The following is a 7,880-nucleotide window of genomic DNA, read 5'->3' on the forward strand; positions in this document are numbered from 1 at the left end:
AGTTCTATTGAAATGTGAACAGCATGGAGATAAGGAAAGAGCCATACAACCCGGCATGCATCCCAAAGACAAAGGGAAGGCCATTCACAGCAAGGAAAGATTAGAAGAAATACTTCCAAGAACTTCTCAGCCATGATTTCGCCATGGACAGCACGAATAATTCAAACAAGAATCCGAGGAAACAGAACCACCCATACTATCTAGAGAAATTGACGGTCCACTTGAAACCAGTCCCAAGAACAAAGCCTCAGGATCAATGAAATCAAATTAGACGCCGTAATAATAGTTTGAATAATCACAGGTGTGCTGAGGCTGAAGCTGAGGCGAATTTTTTTACATAGGAAGAAAGGGAATGCCCAGAAGATTGACCAAATGGCATAGTGGTACCGTTGTGGAAGAAGAAAAGTAATTAACATGATTGCATTACCTAAAGAGGTATCTCTTTACTAAGCCGCACAGGGAAGAGAGCATAAAAATAATGGAATAAAGGATAGGACCTATTGTAGAGAGAAACTTGAGTGATGCTCAGTTCGGTTTCCGCAAAGGAAGAGAATGCATGCTTGTTGTATTCCTATTAAGACAGCTATGCTAGGAAACTTGCGCACAACACGGAATATAGTCTTCATAGATCAGGAGCAGGCTTTTGGCAAGGTAAACCCTGACAAACTATGGAAAACACGAAAGAGGAAATTTACTCGTTAATCCGATCCGTACGCTTTGCATAGCAGTCTGTCAAAATGGGTTTTTTTTAGAAACACTGAAAGTTTCAAAGAGATCTTCGTACTAGAAGTATTCTAAAATGTGAAGAATACAACCCAGGGGTTACAAAATGACCCCAGGGCGTACGGATAGGGTTAGGCGTCAGAGGACAACTGTGAGACAATATGACAGCTCTGTTTAGAGCTCTTTAACCAATAGCAGAAGCTCAGTAACAACAAAAGAAGGCAATACAAACCGGTTCTGGTTAATATCAGGAATACAACAGGGATGCTATTTATCTCTGCTTGCATTTCATTTTTTTTTATTAAAGAGAATAAAATGGTTTGATCACCTGTTACGAATTTCACCTAGTTAGCCGACCCTGAGAGCCTATGATACCAAATACACAGGCTACAAAGGAAGAGGTAAGCCACGCAAGAGATGGATTGAAGGCGTTAAAGGAGGCCTGAAAAACTACAACATTTCAGTTGAAAGAGCTGCGTCATTGGTATATCATAGAAACCTGCGTCTCCTCTCAACACTCAATGACAACAGAGGGTGATAAAGTAAGAACAAAGATAAAAATAAAGTACCAAGAGACGGGTAAAATATTTCCAAGGAAAATACGTTTTCGTACAAACTGTCCCATCACATTTTAAATACAAAGCAGGTGCTATTGTTTTTGTTATTGTTGGGTTGTTGGATTTTTTAATTTGTTGTTTGTTTGTTGTTGTTGTTTTTTTGGGGGGGAATAAAGCAGAAAGACGCTCAAAGTAGATTTACAGAGAACACCCTCCCACAGACAGACTTAAAAAATAAGGTCAAATGGTTATACCTCTAGTCTGTGGGAGGTACACCAGGGCAAACCAAAAAACCCCAAGAAAGTCCACAATATCATGTCCAAGTTGGGTCCATGAAAACCTTTGGGTCTCTCTAGAAAAAAATGAAGTTATGCTAACTGTCGCAGAAATACCCCCTGCAGGTAGAGAAAAAACGATTTAGTGTAGGATGCATTACAGGATGTACGATCGGGCACATCCTGAAGAGTGTCTGGACTTCGGAGAAACCCAAAGGAAAATGTATAACATATACCAATTGTTTAAAGAATTTGTTCAACGTTGTTGATCCCCAAAAATTCTCAATTTTATAAAGACTACTTGTCTGTACGCCAAGATGTAAATAGTGATATCTTAAAAGTGTAAATTGCTGGTTTTGAAACTGAATTTTTACTATGAACTTTTAAATACTTCAACCATTAGGACCTCTAAATTAAAACCAAACGTGCTATGCACGAACTAAAACCAACCAAGTTGTATCCCGCGCGTTCATATGATCTTACGCTGTTGCGAGCGCGTAAAACTTTTATCAAGCTGACCTGAAAAAAGGCATGCATTTAGACGGCCTTCCTTTTCCAAACATTGAAGACGCTCTAATAGATAGGTGAAGTTTGATCTTATAACCGGCATCGTATTTCTCCCTATGGTTCAAAATGGCTTCTGGTCACGGAAAGATTACAATCATGAAGGAGTCTACGCGTGGTATCTGCTTAATCGTCTGGTGAATCCCTGTATTGTCCAGAATTATGAAGTCTCAAAAGTTTTGCCTTTTGGCATTTGTCCGCTTCACTTTTTATTACTATTGTGTTGTTTAAACTTAATAGAGCACTGCAGTTGTTGCATATTTTAGGCACCATACATTCAACGGTATTTGTTTTGCCGCTGATGTGAGAAAAACCTCACTTCCATGTCTTTCTTCACATTTCAAGCCTAAAAACAATCAATTGCTGTGTTGCATTGCCACCATTTCGATTCTCAAGTTGTTTAATAAAAAAAGTACACGTCTTCTTTATTTTACTTTTTTTTTATGAATTGGAAATAGCTACCTACGCATAGAATTGTGTCTCCCTAATTGGAACAAAGTAAATCCCATAGTAACTGTGGTATCTAATTTAAGAACACATAATCAACATCTCCTCTTCCTTCCGTTTTAACCATTCATGGACAGAAAAGCAAGAATAAAAGAAACGAATGGACGTTGGAACCACAAATGGAAATAGGAAACATTTGATAGAACTTCCGCGGGCAAGCTTCAGCTATAAGAGATGACTGTATGCGGGGAAGTCCCAGGGGCCCAAGACAAAGCAGTATTTGACACAAAAGATAAGTTTATCCTGGTGTAGTCGTACTACAATAACACACGATTCTGGAGGCAGGGCAGTTCAGAGTAAATCCGATTCTGGTCTATTTTCTCTTTTCGAAGAAAAAAAACGTTTCTACAGCAGAATCTTTTCTATTACTTTTTTTCTTTTTTTTACTTTAAAACCCAAGAACTTTTAATTAATTCCCCTGATCCGAGCATAAGAACTCCCAGTTCTGTAACACGAAAAAGTAGACTAACTTTTCTTAGTCGTCTTTTGATATCTGGGTCAGGGTTGTTTTTTTCATAAACTCGCACAATTTCTGTATTGTCCTTTCCGTATCCTGGGATGTATGTCCTTTATACTGTTTCGGAAATTGGTTGGGGATAGTATTGCTCATGTGAATGTTCTACTTTCTCATTGATTTGTTGTTTACCCCTCATTTTTACCTGAAATGTAATTTTCATAAAACGAGACTTACAAATAAAAATTGACCATAGCTATGCTTCTTTCCTCTTACTCTTATTTTCAAAAGGCATTCCATGGTTACTTCTGTCCTCAGAAAACCATACGCTTTTTAGTTCTAAAGGAATGGCCTCTGGAATTTTCCAGAAAATTCTACTTTCACATCTAAGACTATCCACAATACGTTGACGCTTCTAACATAGTCTTGGACATAAAAGGTCAGCAGAGTTCTGATATTAGAGGTGCTGGGTATTAGTGGCTTGCAAAAAGTTGTCGATGGCATACAGTTTCTCGATGTCCTGTTATTTTACTTTTTGCCGTGTATGTCTCCTACAAAAGACGATTTCTGAGGTAAAAGCAAGATACCTTCTGTATCTCATCAGATCAAATTGTATCTTCCTTGTCAGTTATGGAGTTGCAAGCGCCGTAAACTTTACTTTTTACTTACTTTTTCCTTCTCTTGTATCTTTAGGATGTCGAGGGGAGGTGCAAGTTTCGGTCCTGTGCTAGGTGGGTAGCGTCTGTGATAAATATGTTATGTTGTTCCAGGATTAACCACATCCAGCCAGGCTTTCTTGGTCTTCCTCTTGATTTGAAGCCGGATTTTCGGATGTTGTAAGCTCTAGCCGCTAGTTGTTTCTGTGACATTCTGGTTAGATGTCCAAACCATTTGATGACTCTTTGTAGCTCTATGAATTTTATTACTGGTGGTATTCCAGTTCGTAGACGTATGGTTTCGTTTCTTATGCGGTCTCTTCGGGTGACGTTGATAGTTTTGCGGAGACACCTCATTTCACATGTATTGATTTTTCTTTCTTGTGCCTTGTTTAGAGACCATGTTTGGCACTGGTATGTTAATGTTGGTATGAAGATGCTATTGATGAGCTGAGATTTCACTTCGGTTGGGATGTTCTTGTGACTGAGCAGGGGTGTTAGCTGGGAGGTCACTACATTTGCCTTCATAGTTCTTGTTTCTATTTCTTTGTCCATCTGCCCATCTTGTGTGAAGATGCTTCCCATATATTTAAACTCCTCTACTTGTTGGAGCTGTGTTCCATCAATAAGAATGTTGAGTTTCCCTGGGTTTCTGCTGACCTTCATAACTTCTGTTTTTTAGATGGATAGTTTCATGTTCAGGTGTTGACATTTCTCATTTAGTTTGTGGTGTGTTTTTGTAATTCCTCTTCCTTTGTATCTAATATACTCTGCTCATCAGCAAATAGAAGCTCGTTCTGTTCAGGGATGTCATTTGCTGCTTTCTTTCTTATCCATGTAAGTGATGAAGAGAAGAGGAGAGATAACATACCCTTGTCTCACCCCAGACCTAATGGGGAACCAGTCCGATAGTCCTTCAGTTGATCTTACGTCACATAGGCTGTTTTTATAAAGTGCCATGATGTTCTCCAGGAATTGTCCTCTTACACCATATTCCTCTAAGACTTCCCAAAGTTTACATCTATCTACCCAGTCAAACGCCTTTTCCTGATCCACAAAGACGATATTGAGGTCTTTGTCATGTGCAATGGCAGTCTCACACAACTGTCTTAATGCAAAAAATAGCACCAGTACTGCCCCTGCCTTTTCTGAAGTCAAACTGGGATTCACTGGGTTGAGTCTCTACAATTGGTCTCATTCTCATTTCCAGTATCTTGGCGAACATTTTGCCCCCATGGCTGAGAAGGGTCGTAAAATCCCTACTAAAACAAACGTCCTTGTCAGTACTCATGTCACTCCAAGCACGGTTAGAATTGATGTCTTCAAATACACCAGCTTCAGTACTGTTTTGGCTGGTTTTATCAGTCGAACATTTTCTTCATATTATCTCAAGGTAGATCGAATCTGGCAGTTAAGTGATGCCCCATCACTTTGGGTACAAACAATATTCACAAAAAGCCCATAGGTGTTACATCAGGTCTTCACCATCTGTTAGGCCAAATTCGAGTCATCTGCTTTTCTGTGAGGGGGAGACAGAGGGAGAGAGAGGGGGGGAGAGGGGGAAAGAGAAAGGAAGAGCGAGAGAGAGGGGAGGAGAGAGGGAGAGAGAGAGAGAGTATTAGGTAGTCAGGTGTCTTGCTTGTTCGTGGTTCCCTTAGGGTATTGGGATTTACATTTTACTTTTTCCCCTTCTTTTTTTTTTTTTGCTTGGATATTGAAGACACATTCCGCTGTTCGGCGTGGCTCACAGAAACAAAATCAGTCGCTGTTCCCCGGCGCAGCCCAAATCCTAGAAAATAAGGGTTATTGCTGCCAACGCCTATTTTGTAACTAACGGCCTGAGTCAACGTGGTTTCAGCTATTAAGCTTTCAATTTAAAAAAAAAAAAAACTCTTGAATCGAGTGCACGCTCTTCGGCATTGCACTTTAGGGCCCCATCTTGCAGTATAGCTAAAATGTAAAATTAAGAAAAGAAAATTGACACCTATCGTTTCATGGCCGTATTCTTTGCATCAGACCTTGTATAGATCGTGTTCGAGACTGGTTTTGCATCTGATCTCCCCCCCCACTCCCTTTCTCCTCTTACAACGTTGTTCGTCTGACCAACTCCATGCAGGGTTGCTGGCGCTCTCGAGTGGCTTGCTCATCCTTTCCAGTCAAACAGCTTTCTTCCATATCTCTCCGTTTTGAGCTCCCAATCACCTTGGCTTTTTGCTACCTATAGAATAGTACTCTTTTTCGTCTGCTTTGACAGAGGATAAATTTCCATCTTTAGATTTAACTAGCTTGAGTGTAAGAGTAAAACCACAGGCACAATAACAGCCATTAAGTGCTTTTTGGGGGGGGGGGGACTAAATATTCGAAAAGAAACAAAAGAAGTACATGTCACTCGTGACCAACCACTGGTGCCATCTAACCACCTAAATGGATAAAAATGCCAGGTTTATTCAGACAAAGGTTTTTTAACCATGATGCACGTGTAGGATATGGGTGGTTTGCGGTGTTCCTGGGTGGTTTGCTCCTTTTTTCCTATCCAACACCTATCGTCTTTATCGTTCCTCCTTCTTTTTTTGCTTTATATTTACTCTTTTGTAACATATCTGATCTTCGGCATTTGCATGACCTTATCGTGTTGCAAGTGCCCCAAAACTATTAATAAAACTACGAAAGAAAGTGTAGGGTCTGCTACATTAGTGTTCAGATTATCATGGGTACTAAAGAAACCCATTTTCTTGGCCAAGTTAATATTATCTCTCGTTATACCAGCAAGATTTTCCTCAGAAGCATATCGAACAGACTCAAGTACAGTACAGAAAAGGAACACCTGATCAGCAAGCCGACTTTACAAATATCCGGAGAACGACATTTGCTGTATTTAATTTAGAAATGGTAGCTCTATTTACGGAAAAGGTCAAAACGTTGCATTATGTTGTTTGTAATGTAACAATGATAGATCTAGATCTAGTGATGGGGAAAAGTCGGCGCGATTCATTCTGTTTAAGTTTGAGAAAAGTCGATGCATAGCTGGAAAAGATCAAAGAAGCAAAAGAAAATTCTGGATTTTACTGTTTGCGGCGAGGCCTTTGACAGCCAGAACGTAAAACGCCCCCATATTTACAACACAATGGGAGAAAAATGGAATTCCCGTGCGCCTCATCCGCCTCCACATAGGGCAATATACTGATCAAAAGGTCAGACCCTCCAGGAGCCGACAGACAAATCAGTGAATATTTCTTAGTTGAGAAAGGCGTAGATTTACAGCAATGCTGTATATTAACATATCTATACAGCTTCTACACAGAACTAGGAAGAGAGATGGAGCTAAAAAATTAACTGAACCAGAATATAATAATGATGGAGTATTTCCATTTGACAATGCTACCTGCGCTTTGCAATGCATATCAATAGAATAAAATGCAAGCAGCATTGACGCACAACGACACATAGAATGATACAAATGTGTATCTATATCAATACAGGGATACAGTCAGTAACAGGGATGTATAGACTATAGAAACAATTCGTGTCAATAGTTCCAGATATAGGGAGTCAAATAGTAAACACTAAACAACACCAAGGACAAACTTACTGCTACTATACTACAGCATAAAATCTCGTTTACAAAACTAGAATTTAAAAAATAATTAATATTATGAAACCAGAAGTTTTTTAAAGGTATATCAGTGATCTCTCTCTCTCTCTCTCTCTCTCTCTCTCTCTCTCTCTCTCTCTCTCTCTCTCTCTCTCTCTCTCTTTCTCTCTCTCCCTCTCTCTCTGCACATGCTCTATAGACAGGCCTATATAAATAAATCGTGTTTCAACTTTTTCTTGAATATGAACGAGTCCTCGAAGTAAACAGACTTTAGATATTTTATTATGCCAGTGATACAGAGCGCATAGCAATCTCATTTGACAGCATGCCGGAGAAGATCATGTATGCATGTACAGTGGAAACCATATATAACAGGCCCGGCAATAACGGTAATAACAGGGATTTTTGAAATCCCGGTTTTTTCCTACTATTTGTCTCTATTAAAGGTTACCGGCAATAACAGGGCCTCATCGAAGCCCAACCGGTTATAGCAGGGACAAAGGCTCGTCAACAATGTGTAAAAGGTAAGAGAGAGAGAGAGAGAGAGAGAGA

Source organism: Aplysia californica, unplaced genomic scaffold, assembly GCF_000002075.1.
Source record: "Aplysia californica isolate F4 #8 unplaced genomic scaffold, AplCal3.0 scaffold00005, whole genome shotgun sequence".
NCBI lineage: Eukaryota > Metazoa > Mollusca > Gastropoda > Aplysiida > Aplysiidae > Aplysia > Aplysia californica.